Source organism: Pleurodeles waltl, chromosome 8, assembly GCF_031143425.1.
Source record: "Pleurodeles waltl isolate 20211129_DDA chromosome 8, aPleWal1.hap1.20221129, whole genome shotgun sequence".
Classification (NCBI taxonomy): domain Eukaryota; kingdom Metazoa; phylum Chordata; class Amphibia; order Caudata; family Salamandridae; genus Pleurodeles; species Pleurodeles waltl.
This window is the reverse complement of record NC_090447.1, coordinates 70291747-70305934: the sequence shown is the minus strand read 5'-3', so window position 1 is coordinate 70305934 and position 14188 is coordinate 70291747. Positions and strand designations below refer to the sequence as shown.

General features: G+C 46.2%; 1 protein-coding gene across 2 annotated transcripts in view; it reads right to left on the bottom strand.

Moving 5' to 3' along the window:
- NUP98 (nucleoporin 98 and 96 precursor) overlaps positions 1 to 14188 on the bottom strand; it is a 603720-nt gene that overhangs the window by 474450 nt on the left and 115082 nt on the right. The gene's annotated exons all lie outside the window — the stretch shown is intronic.

Genomic DNA, 14188 nt, shown 5'->3' with positions numbered 1-14188 from the left:
AAATGGTACTCCCGGTACCTAGGGCATTGGTACCACATAGGGTCCCCAAGGGCTGTGGCATGTATTGTGCCACCCTCGGGGACTCCACATCTAGTACATGCATACTGCCATTGCAGGCTGCTTGTCTTGGTGCAGCTCAATGTGAAACAAGACACCGCCTGTGTGCCATGACCCCCCTAACACTGCATGCAATATGTGCAAGTCACACCTACAGCAGACCGTACAGTACTAAGACAGGGTGCATTATATTACATGTGAGGACATATCTGCACAATCAGAGATGCCCCTGCTATGTCTTTGTCGATTCAGAGACAGTGAGCGAACAGGGAAGCCATTTTAAGTACGTGTGCTGGACAATGGTCGGTATGAATTCCCCAGCTATATGATTGCTTTACTTACAATAGAGATGTTTGGTATCAAACATTTCCTATCAATAAACCCTCACTGATGCCAGTGATGCATTTATTAATAAATGCACCCAGAGGGCACCTTGGCGGTGCCCCCTGAGAACCTACCAACTACCCATGTGCGGACTTAACAGTTTTAGCCAGCCTGCCACCACCAGACATGAGCCTGACCTAGGGTGAGAGCCTTTGCTCTTCGCAGTAAACCACAAAGTCTCCTTTGGAAGAGGTGTTAGCACACCCTACACAACAGGAGGACCTGCACATATGAAATCCAAGGCTGGGGGCTTCAAAGAAGCCCAACGCCCTTGGTATACAGATCTGGCTTTGGTCACAGAAGAGATGCCAAACGCTCTGCTCCAGGGCCCATTGGTCACCCGGACAGGTGGGAAAATTAGTATTCAGGGAGGTGTGTCCACCCCTCAGGTCAGTCCCACCCCCACGGTGCACTGCCTGATGTAGACACAACATTTAGGAATCGGTCATCTTGGTGTTCGCAGAATTAGGAACTCTGGGACAAGATTATGCTCACTACCCACAGGAAGTGGTCATAGAGGGGGTGTAGTGACCCCAGGAGTAAGCATCCCATGGCGTACTACCCTATACTCCTTGTAACACCCTTAAATACAGTATTAAGGCGATTCCCCTGGCACCAGGAAATGAAATTCCTGCTGCCCTAACTAAGGAGGACACTGAAGAGCAGTGAAAGCAAAGAAACTAGCACCTCACCTGGACCCAGCTCTGCTAGCCTGTCTGCTGCTCCTGCCGAACTATGCCAAAGTCATCTCGTACTGCAGTTGTTGTGCACCCTACGCCTGGGAGGACTGGCTGCCTTCTAAAAAGACCCAGGAACTCTCGTGGAGCAGCAGAGCTGCTTACCTGCATCCTGCAGGCACCCCAAGACTGACTGCGAGAACTCCGGAACGCCAAATCCTGACACCTGAGGGCACCACAGCCCCCGAGACGCACAGCCCGAGTTGAAGTGGACCAGCGGTGCCAGCGTGGTTTCCCAGCACTCTAGAGACCAAGTACACCTCAGACTTGCCCACTGTGGATCCTCCAATGCAGTCTATGGTCTCTGCATGCGGGCCTCCTCAATCATGCGGTGGAGAAAACCCAATGCCACAGGACACCTCTGCACCCATTGGCCCTGACCCAAGGAGAACAGGACTGAAGGTGTCCATACGTCCTCCGCCATCCCAAGATTGGAGCCCACTTGTTAGTTCCCCCTGACTGGATCCCCAGTCATCACCTGCAGCATCTTTTTGACCTGACCGATCTCCACTGAGCAACATTGGGTGGCCAACGCCGTACTGCACACAGCCACCCCTGAGCTGCCCAGTGTGACCTGTTGGTGTTGTCCTGACCCTTGCCCAGTACTTAAAGTTCAGGAGATTGACTCTTAAGCTGTTGCACTGTGTCCGTTTTGCGATTTATGTTTTTATTGCTCAGATATAACCATCATAATTAGGCAAGACAGAGCATTTAAAAATACATGACAATGTCAGGTAGGTGAAGCAGACTAAAAGGATGAAATCATACAATGCAGGGAGACCAAAAAGACGAATAAATAGGATGGATTAACAAGGCAGACATCTTATCTTGGCGGTATCACTTTCATGCTCCATGATTACATTAGGAATTGAGCCGGACAAAGAAGATAGACACCAGGTAATAACCCCTCTAAAGTCCAATGGTACAATATTATTATGTACATGTGTCAGGAGTTGATCCCCATATACCCTTAAGCTTTCGTATTGCACCAATGTGTTGAGCATATAGCTTTCCTTGAAAAGAACATCTTTCGTTTTCACCTCCCAAACCACATAAGATGGTGGGAGAGGCGGCTTCCAGGCTTGCAAAATTTGTGATTTGGCAATCAGCGAGGCTACAAATAAAACCTGCTTTGACAGAATTGTTCACTCAGGGTGGCTGGAGATGCCAAACAAAGCTCCCATGGAGTCTGGGACAAGTACAACCCGAACCTACAAGCTAATACACTGGAACACTCTCTCCCAGTAGTCTGCAAGCTTAGGACAGGTAAAACATATGGAGCCAGTCCCCTTGAATGTTGGCACATCACGGAAAAAGACCTGAAGTGGCCGAAATGCTTACTTAATTCGCGCAGGGATGTAATAGAGCATCCATTTTGAATAAAATGCCATTCACCTGAAATTAGCCCCCCTTATTGCCTTATGTGATAGACTATTAAAATTGCCCCACAGTTGTGGGTCTATCTTGCAGCCTGAAGTATCTTGGATCTTTGTCAAAAAACGAGGGCCTATTCGAGTTACTGCCCGAGAGCTCAAAATCTGATACCAATTGCATATTCCCATCTGATTTCCATAATAAGCTTAAGATATTAAGGGAGAGGATGGGTCAACAATTGGAACGATTGGGAGCAGAAAAATTTAGGATCTAAAGATATGAAAATCTAAAGATATCCTGAAGGGGTACTCCACACCCGTGACATTTTGTCAGGTCTTAATTTGGTTACCTACTATTAAAAAATAAATTAAAAAAAAGTCAGAGAACCTAGTGAAACCCAGCCTTTCCCATTGTCTAACGTCAGATGGGATCAACTTTAGACCCATCATCCCTGCATCAGAAAGCAATACTGCTGGGAGGCAAGTAGGGACCGGATATTTACCTAGAAATTGTGAGATCCTAGCACAGATTATAGTGGGAACTTTATACCTGGTGAGTTGGGCTGCCATGGGAACTTGAGGAAAGGTGCAAGCTGCACATTGTAGTCTGCTAGCATAGACTTGAGAGAATAGTTGCAGTTGGGAGATAAAGCTGCTCTGCTACCTCAATCCATAAGCGCAGCCTCGTAGTACCTCCCAAAATGCAGTAAGGCTAACCCTCCATCCTCGATCGACAGACAAAATTTCGAGCTGAGCCCGAGGTTTTCTATTAGCCCATATAAACTCAAAGCTTCGTATCAAGATCTTTAAAGAAGTTGAGGGATTTTGATGATCACACCAGAAAAAAAAAAAGGAGAACAATCATCATTTTGACCAAAGCAGCGCATCCAATAATTGACAATAAAGAAGCTTGCCATTTCTGCAAAAGTCCTTGTGCTTTCTTAAAGGGAGATAGGTAGTTCAACAAAAAGATCAGAGAAGTGGTGAGATACATTTATACCTAAATACCTGACAGAGTGAGAAAAATGGAACTGGGCCTGCATGTAATATTTGAGGGCTCGGCTGAAAGAGAAAATCATATTGTCTGCAAACAGTTTCATTTTGGGCATGCAGAACGGGAGGAACAATAGAATTATCTTGTCGCCGAGCCACAGCTAACGGTTCAATAAAAAGTGCAAAAAGCACTGGAGTACCTCGACGAACTTGTAAAGTACCTGCTATCCAAGCATTGACCAGGATTTTTACTTGAGCCTTGGAATAAAAATTTCGAAGTACCTGGATAAACTGCCTGGGAAAGTTGAACCTATCTAGGATCCTGAACAGTACTTCCCATTGAACCAAATCCAACACTTTCTCAGCATCCAGCATTTTAATGCAGCTGGCGTTTTATTGTGGGAGTAATAATCAATGGCCTGGATTAAGAAGTTGGTATTGGTCGTTAAAAGCCTACCCGGTAAAAAGCCACAATGCTCTTCATGAGTTAATCATTGTGCCACTGAGGCCGTTCTTTGTGCCAGGATCTTTGCTAGAAGTTTATAATCAAAATAAACTAATGTGACGATACGAATCCAGTTTCTCAGATGGCCTATCTTTTATAAAAAAATAAAAAAAATAAAAAAAAGCTAACAACTGTGGTCCTTCTAAAAGAGGCTGGGATCTCTGTCCCCTGGAGTATATAGTTAAAAAGACTAGCCAGAAACTCGACTAGCTGTCCTGGAAGAGCTTTATAGACCTCATCCGGGATGCCATCTTCCCCACAGGCCTTCCCACTCAATGCGGCCATAATCGCCCCTAACTTCAAGAAGGGAAATAGGTATTAAAAGTTTCACCCGAGATGCCTCGTCTAGCACTGGTAGGTTAAGCACATCAAGATTTTAGTTGGAAGAGAGGAGGCGAATATTTTTAAATATTCGCGATAAAAAAAATAAATAAAAAAACTTTCAACATCTTCAGAACGGCTGACATGTATATACCCTGTTCCTCATCAAATATGGTCTTGATAGTGTCCTTATTAGACTTTTTTTTTCACAGACCAGGCCAAACAGTTCCCCACATGTTTGTTCTCTTTGTAGAATCGCTGGGAACTTGTGTGTTGATTAACTATCTCACAAGATATAAAATAGCCCCTTAGATTAGCCTGTGCCTCTGTCAATCTAAAAACTACCTCTGGATCATGGGATGTCTGATAGGTTATTTGTGCTCGATTAAGTTCCTGTTGACTCTCTATATTCCTTGGCTAATTTAGCCTTATAAGATTTATAAGATATTGTTTCCCCTCTAATGTGAGCCTTAAGAGCTTCCCAGATACAAAATGAGGAAGAAGAGCCATTATTTATCTTTAAAAAGTCAGAACAGATGCTGTGAGTCTCTTCACCCACCCTTCATCAACCAGAAGAGATTTATCACAAACTCCAACGTGGACGAGCACTCATCTCGCCAGGCAAGCTTACATTAACCTGGGGAGCAGAATTATCAGAGAAAGGACTGGCAAGAATAGAAGTGCTGCACCTCACCAAAAAGAAAGGTTAATACAAAGTCAATTATAGAGGCTGTATTTTTTTTTTTTTTTTTAGAGAAACAGGTGAATTCATAGTCCTGGGGGTGATCGGCCATCCATGCATCAACGCTAAATCAGAGAGGATTTTGCCCACCCACCGGGAAACTCTAGGTTTATTATGAGTTTTATTCTTGCGTGAAGTGTCCATCTGAATGTCCGGAATGGCAATGGAATACCCACCAATAATAAAAAGGCTGGTAAGTATAATCAAAAGCTTATAAAGGCCCTGAAGAGGACTAGGATCATCTTTGATCGGACCGTAAAAGCTCACTAAATTAACATGGTGGTTCGAGATAAGTGTGCTAATTACTAACCATTGTGCCCGAGGGTCTCCATGTATCTGATAAACCACCCCAGAAAATTCATGCGTCACTAGTATGGCCAGCCCTTGTACCATAGGAGAAGTGGATGCATAATACACATGTGCGAAAAATGTGGGAGGATTAAGCTGGTTACCTTGACACTGTAAATGTGTCTCCTGCAACATTAAAATCTGGGATTGCGATGCCCTTAGCCAATTAAGAATAGCAGAAAACTTTACCGGATTGTTGGCCCCATTTATATTACATGAGATAACCTTTAACTTAATCCCAGATCCCATTCTACCAGGCTGTATCTTAGAGACAAAATTACTACCTTAAACTGGCCAGATTCTCCATTTTTTTTTTTTTTTTTTTTAACCTGCTCAACCCTCCCACCCTAATGAAAGAAACCTCGCCCCACCCTACTGAAAGCCCCCGTCCCCAGAAGGGGATGACTTTCGCCCCCAACCCACCGAAAGGGCCAGACCCGTCACAACCCCGACCCTACCACCCTGCGATGCCCTATCCTCATCTCTGTCCCTCCCCCTAAAGCCAGAAACTCCAAGAGCCTAAGCCTTGGGAAGGCAGCAGATACATATATCAAAAAACACAAATCTCACACACAGCCACAACCATACTTTAATGATTCTAAAAAAATCCTTTGCCTGCTGCACGCCCTGAAAAACATGAGCCTCTCCCTTATAGAACACTAAGTTTGGCACAATTCCCGCAGGGGCTCCAAGTTTCTTAAAATCATCCATGAGTCCGACGAATTCTCGATGCCACTGTGCGGCAGCAATAGACATGTTGGAAAAGACAGGATTACTGAAATCACCAGAGTTAAAGTTTTTTGTTCTAATAGCCTGAGACAGAATTTGCTCCTTGATCCTGTAGTCCCTAAAAGTTAACAAGTAACCATCTGTGAAAAAGGTACATTCCTTAACAGAGCCACTGTTGGGGCTTTTTGTCTTGTAGAATGTGCTGTGAGCTTAGCAGGAAGAGGCTGGTTTGCCAGCTGTTAAAAAAGTAAGATGCTAGCCATCTAAAATGCTTTGTTGTAGGTAAACTGATCCTTACGGGACCATAATTTACAAATAGACAATGTGATTCCCTCATGTCTTTTTGTCTTCGCTATGCAGAATTTCAAAACCATTTATAAATTGAGTGTGTGTTAAGTACTTTCTGCTAGAGTTGAAGGAATTTGGGATTTGAGGAGGAGGTTGTCAACTAAAATTGTCTGCTTACATGAAAGTCTGAGACCATGTAAGGAAATGCCTCCTTGGCATGGGTACCCCCTGACTTTTTGCCTTTGCAGATGCTAAGTTCTGATTTGAAAGTGTGCTGAGGCCTGCTAACCAGGCCCCAGCACCAGTGTTCTTTCCCTAACCTGTACTTTTGTTTCCACAATTGGCACACCCTGGCATCCAGGTAAGTCCCTTGTAACTGGTACCCCTGGTACCAAGGGCCCTGATGCCAGGGCCGGTCTCTAAGGGCTGCAGCATGTCTTATGCCACCCTGGGGACCCCTCACTCAGCACAGACACACTGCTTGCCAGCTTGTGTGGGCTAGTGGGGATAAAAAGACTAAGTCGACATGGCACTCCCCTCAGGGTGCCATGCCAACCTCCCACTGCCTATAGGCATAGATAAGTCACCCCTCTAGCAGGCCTTACAGTCCTAAGGCAGGGTGCACTATACCATAGGTGAGGGCATAAGTGCATGAGCACTATGCCCCTACAGTGTCTAAGCAAAACCTTAGGCATTGTAAGTGCAGGGTAGCCATAAGAGTATATGGTCTGGGAGTCTGTCATGCACGAACTCCACAGCACCATAATGGCTACACTGAAAACTATGAAGTTTGGTATCAAACTTCTCAGCACAATAAATGCACACTGATGCCAGTGTACATTTTATTGTAACATACACCCCAGAGGGCACCTTAGAGGTGCCCCCTGAAACCTTAACCAACTACCCGTGTAGGCTGACTACTTCTAGCAGCCTGCCACACTCGAGACATGTTGCTGGCCACATGGGGAGAGTGCCTTTGTCACTCTGTGGCTAGTAACAAAGCCTGTACTGGGTGAAGGTGCTTCACACCTCCCCCTGCAGTAACTGTAACACCTGGCGGTGAGCCTCAAAGGCTCACCCCCTTTGTTACAGCACCCCAGGGCACTCCAGCTAGTGGAGTTGCCCGCCCCCTCCGGCCACGGCCCCACTTTTGGCGGCAAGGCCAGAGGAGATAATGAGAAAAACAAAGAGGAGTCACTGGCCAGTCAGGACAGCCCCTAAGGTGTCCTGAGCTGAGGTGACTGACGTTTAGAAATCCTCCATCTTGCAGATGGAGGATTCCCCCAATAGGATTAGGGATGTGCCCCCCTGCCCTCAGGGAGGGGGCACAAAGAGGGTGTAGCCACCCTCAGGGTTAGTAGCCATTGGCTACTAACCCCCCCCAGACCTAAACACACCCCTAAATTCAGTATTTAGGGGCTCCCCAGAACCTAGGAACTCAGATTCCTGCAACCTAAGAAGAGGACTGCTGAACTGAAAAACCTGCAAAGAATATCGAGACACCAACTGCTTTGGCCCCAGCTCTACCGGCCTGTCTCCCCACTTCTAAAGACACTGCTCCAGCGACGCATTCCCAGGGTCCAGCAACCTCTGAAGCCTCAGAGGACTACCCTGCATCTAGAAGGACCAAGAACTCCCAAGGACAGCGGCTCTGTTTACCAAAGACTGCAACTTTGCAACAAAGAAGCAACTTTGAAACAACACACGTTTCCCGCCAGAAGCGTGAGACTTTGCACTCTGCACCCGACGCCCCCGGCTCGACTTGTGGAGAACAAACACCACAGGGAGGACTCCCCGGCGACTACGAGACCATGAGTAGCCAGAGTTGACCCCCCCTGAGCCCCCACAGCGACGCCTGCAGAGGGAATCCCGAGGCTCCCCCTGACTGCGACTGCCTGCTTCAAAGACCTGACGCCTGGTAAAGACACTGCACCCAAATCCCCCAGGAACTGAAGGATCCGACCTCCAGTGCAGGAGCGACCCCCAGGTGGCCCTCTCCCTTGCCCAGGTGGTGGCTACCCAGAGGAGCCCCCCCCTTGCCTGCATCGCTGAATCGACCCCTTGGTCTCCCATTGATTTCTATTGCGAACCCGACGCCTGTTTGTGCACTGCACCCGTCCGCCCCCGTGCCGCTGAGGGTGTACTTTTTGTGCTAACTTGTGTCTCCCCCCCCCCCGTAGCCCTACAAAACCCCCCTGGCCTGCCCTCTGAAGACGCGGGTACTTACCTGCTGGCAGACTGGAACCGGGGCACCCCCTTCTCCATTGAAGCCTATGCGTTTTGGGCACCACTTTGATCTCTGCACCTGACCGACCCTGAGCTGCTGGTGTGGTAACTTTGGGGTTGCTCTGAACTCCAAACAGTGGGCTACCTTGGACCCACACTTGAACTCCGTAGGTGGTTTACTTACCTGAAAAAACTAACAAACACTTACCTCCCCCAGGAACTGTTGAAAATTGCACTGTCTAGTTTTAAAATAGCTATGTCTCATTTATGTGAAAACTGTATATGCTATTTTGCTAATTCAAAGTTCCTAAAATACCTACCTGAAATACCTTTCATTTGAAGTATTACTTGTAAATCTTGAACCTGTGGTTCTTAAACTAAGAAAATATATTTTTCTATACAAAAACCTATTGGCCTGGAATTGTCTGAGTGTGTGTTTCTCATTTACTGCTTGTGTATATACAACAAATGCTTAAAACTACTCCTCTGATAAGCCTACTGCTCGGCCACACTACCACACAATAGAGCATTAGAATTATCTCTTTTTGCCACTATCTTACCTCTAAGGTGAACCCTTGGACTCTGTGCATGCTATTTCTTACTTTGAAATAGTACATACAGAGCCAACTTCCTACAGACCACTTTTGGAAGAAACCAGGGAAGAGTTACCATGATTACATTCTTTTGAAGGACAGTGCAAGGTACTTAAGATACAGCCTGCATTTTGTTCAGTTTATGGGCTGAAGTGACGGCTACGAAGGTGGCATCCTTTCCAGGTAATATTCTGTAATTAATCTTTATGAATGGGCTCCAAGGGAAAAAACATTAAATTAGTTTCCAAGAAGGAAAACATCTAGTGGGAGAGAACACTCTTAATACCTTCTAAGAAAGCTTCAGACATAAGCATTCTAAAGAATGAGGGTTAAGAAGGATATTTCCTAAAGGTACTAACTGATGCAAGGTGTACTTTATGGGATAAAAACAACAGGGCAGACCTTACTAGGAGATAAGGAATCACTGATCCTTCCTGGCAATTCCAAAAGCACCAAATACAGAATCTCTTCCACTTGTGTGGGTAGGATGTTCAGGTGGAAGGACGTTTGGCCCATCGTATAATGTCCATACAGTTTAGTGTCAATCAGACATTCACAATATATGAATTCAGGAGCCCAGCTGCTAATTTCAAAGATGCAAGACTGGGGTGCAGAAACTGGCCATAAAACTTGCACAAAAGATACATTTTTGCATGGTAGCGCTATGTGTGGTTGCACAGACAGATCTAGGTCTGTCAACCACCACTGGCGCAGCCATTCTGGCGCTATCAGGATCATCCTGGCCTTGGAGTGATACAGCTTGATAAGGATACTGGGTATTGGTGAAAAAGGAGATAAGACTTACAAAAATTTCTTCAAGCAACTGAAAGGACATTGCTTTTCAACCCTTGTTGGTAGTATCTAGAAGCCTAATCTGGGAATGTCCTGTTTCCTGTGTTTGCGAACAAATCCACTTTGGAATAACCCAAGTCGTGAAAGTTTTCCAGAACTTTGTTGAAGATTCAATTATGGCTTTCTTGGAATGACCAACTGAGCGAGTCTTCTGTATTTTGAATTTTTATCCTGTGGGCAGCATTTCTATTAACCATTTCCAGATCATTTGCAATTTAAGGGCGAGAGATTTTGAAAAAGTCCCCTCCCTACTTGTTCAGGTAATAAATTGTTGTATTGTTTGAACAAGAGGGGAATTAATTGCAAGGAAGGAACAATTTCAGAGCCAGACAGACCACGCTCAGGGTCAGCTAGTCCAGTAATCAAGCCTGTCAGTGAAAGCTACTTTTGTAAATGGTTGACAATACTCCCTTCAACCCACTACACAGCACAACACCAGAGCTCAAGTGAGCCATATTTTATCAAGAAAAGTTATTTTTAGAACCTACTGGTTCATTCCAGCAAGCTAATAAACAGGCATTCAGTGAACAAAGAGGTCTATAAATCTCGTTTTTATCTTTTCACATTTGCTGTGCATTCAGAGACAGAGGTAAAATTTCAGCGTATGTCTTCTTACAATTTGCTACTTATTTTATCGTAAAGGCTGGGGTTTACTTTTCTTTCCTGGGTGCAAAATTAGAGGACTTTGTAAAGTGAACTGTCTGACAATCATGCTTTACAAAGAGTGTGAAATCAGACTGTAGGAAGTCAGTTTTTTTCAAACACATTGAAAGAGCTTGTAAATGAACTGTACAAACATTTTAAAATGCATTTCAGTAGTCATGAAAGCACATTTTTTCTAACTGATGAAAAAAAGATTTTAAAAGGATGAAAAGAAATCAAAATAATACTTAGTGAGGGACACATTATAAATATTTTTGCTGAAACAATTTCCACACTGTTTAGTTTTATCAGTAAAACTGCATGTTATTGGGAAAGTCTGGCCATTTCAAGATGGAAATGTGCTGTTTGTACATGAATGTGCAATATCACATCATGCTTTATAAATACAGTTATTACAAGTAAGTTTTAAAACATGAACTGAGAAGCATTCCTTGTCCCGCCCAATGACAATCCTACTAAAGACCTAAGAGGCAAGTTAGGGATCACGTGAACCCTATATTTGGGCTATATTCTTCTTATACATGGAGCAAACGATTAGTGTATTAAACAAAAAATGTTTTTGAGAATGCAGGAATGCTAAACTTGCATTTTTAAAGATGCTCTTGTGTGTGATAACAAAAAAAAGGCATCTCTGTAAAATAAAGTATTTGCCTAGGATCACACAACTCAAGACCAATTTACGAGTCAAGCACATTACAGTTAAGTCAAACAGATTATTCAATTTCTAGACCTGCAGGTATGGTAATATTTTTATTAATCTTCAAGGCCTGAACCCCGAGTAAATAACGGAGGGAGGAAGAAGTCACAGTTTGAGAGGTGGCAACCCTGCATTATCAGATTATTGCTTACCACCTCTTCCACCGACATCGATGGCACAAGTGCCTCAGCTTGTGTGGTTGCTTGTTATACCACTAAGGGGGATTTGAAACACCTGAGGGGGAAAAAAAACTTCTCCCAAGATACATGCTTTGTCTCCTATATTCTTTCTTTTCTCCATTCAGCTCTTAATGTCTCAATTTCTCATTTCATGCGGCTCACTTTGTCATCTGCATGACACCCAAAATAAGTTGACCAAAAACAGTAAATTCCTCATACACGGTTGCCTTGGGTTTCAAACCAGCTAGCCTAAACCAGAAACTCAACGTTGGGTAAATTCCAGGTGAGTAGCTATGAGCTGCTAAATCAGACATATCCGACAGTGACCTGATGACGATTAGAGACAAAATTGCTTTCCTTAATGTAAGGAAATGCCTCCTTGGCATGGTTACCCCCTGACTTTTTGCCTTTGCTGATGCTAAGTTTTGAATTGAAAGTGTGCTGGGGCCTGCTAACCAGGCCCCAGCACCAGTGTTCTTTCCCTAACTTGTACTTTTGTTTTACACAATTGGCACACCCTGGCATCCAGGTAAGTCCCTTGTAAATGGTACCAAGGGCCCTGATGCCAGGGAAGGTCTCTAAGGGCTGCAGCATAGCTTATGCCACCCTAGGGACCCCTCACTCAGCACAGACACACTGCTTGCCAGCTTGTGTGTGCTGGTGAGAACAAAACGAGTAAGTCGACATGGTACTCCCCTCAGGGTGCCATGCCAACCTCACACTGCCTATGCAGTATAGATAAGTCACCCCTCTAGCAGGCCTTACAGCCCTAAGGCAGGGTGCACTATACCATAGGTGAGGGCACCAGTGCATGAGCACTGTGCCCCTACAGTGTCTAAGCCAAACCTTAGATATTGTAAGTGCAGGTTAGCCATAAGAGTTTATGGTCTGGGAGTCTGTCAAACACGGACTCCACAGCACCATAATGGCTACACTGAAAACTGGGAAGTTTGGTATCAAACTTCTCAGCACAATAAATGCACACTGATGCCAGTGTACATTTTATTGTAAAAAACACCCCAGAGGGCACCTTAGAGGTGCCCCCTGAATCCTAATCCAACTACCTGTGTAGGCTGACTGGTTCTAGCAGCCTGCCACACTCGAGACATGTTGCTGGCCACATGGGGAGAGTGCCTTTGTCACTGTGTGGCCTGTAACAAAGCCTGCACTGAGTGGAGATGCTATCACCTCCCCCAGGCAGGAGCTGTAACACCTGGCGGTGAGCCTCAAAGGCTTACCCCCTTTGTTCCAGCACCACAGGGCACTCCAGCTAATGGAGTTGCCCGCCCCCTCCGGCCACGGCCCCACTTTTGGCAGCAAGGCCGGAGGAGATAATGAGAACAACAAGGAGGAGTCACTGGCCAGTCAGGACAGCCCCTAAGGTGTCCTGAGCTGAAGTGACTAACTTTTAGAAATCCTCCATCTTGCAGATGGAGGATTCCCCCAATAGGGATAGGAATGTGACCCCCCTCCCCTCGGGAGGAGGCACAAAGAGGGTGTACCCACCCTCAGGGCTGGTAGCCATTGGCTACTAACCCCCCAGACCTAAACACGCCCTTAAATTTAGTATTTAAGGGCTTCCCGGAACCTAATAATTTAGATTCCTGCAACTTACCGAAGAAGAAGACTGCTGAGCTGAAAACCCCTGCAGAAGAAGAAAGAAGACACCAACTGCTTTGGCCCCAGTCCTACCGGCCTGTCTCCTGCCTTCTAAAGAAACCTGCTCCAGCTACGCTTTCTCCAGGACCAGCGACCTCTGAATCCTCAGAGGACTGCCCTGCTTCCAAGAGACCAAGAAACTCCAGAGAACAGCGGCCCTGTTCAACAAAGACTGCAACTTTGTATCCTGAGGAGCAGATTTAAAGACCCCTGCAATCCCCGCAAGAAGCGTGAGACTTGCAACACTGCACCCGGCGACCCCGACTCGACTGGTGGAGAAACAACACCTCAGGGAGGACCCTCCGGCAACTTCGAGACTGTGAGTAACCAAAGTTGTCCCCCCTGAGCCCCCACAGCGACACCTGCAGAGGGAATCCCGAGGCTCCCCCTGACAGCGACTGCCTGACTCTAAAATCCCGACGGCTGGAAAAGACCCTGCACCCGCAGCCCCCAGCACCTGAAGGATCGGAACTTCAGTGCAGGAGTGACCCCCAGGAGGCCCTCTCCCTTGCCCAGGTGGTGGCTACCCCGAGGAGCCCCCCCCCTTGCCTGCACCGCTGAAGAGACCCCTTGGTCTCCCATTGGAAACCCGACGCTTGTTTGCACACTGCACCCGGCCGCCCCAGTGCCGCTGAGGGTGTACTTTGTGTGAACTTGTGTCCTCCCCCCCGGTGCCCTACAAAACCCCCCTGGTCTGCCCTCCGAAGACGCGGGTACTTACCTGCTGGCAGACGGGAACTGGGGCACCCCCTTCTCTCCATTGAAGCCTATGTGTTTTGGGCACCACTTTGAACTCTGCACCTGACCGGCCCTGAGCTGCTGGTGTGGTGACTTTGGGGTTG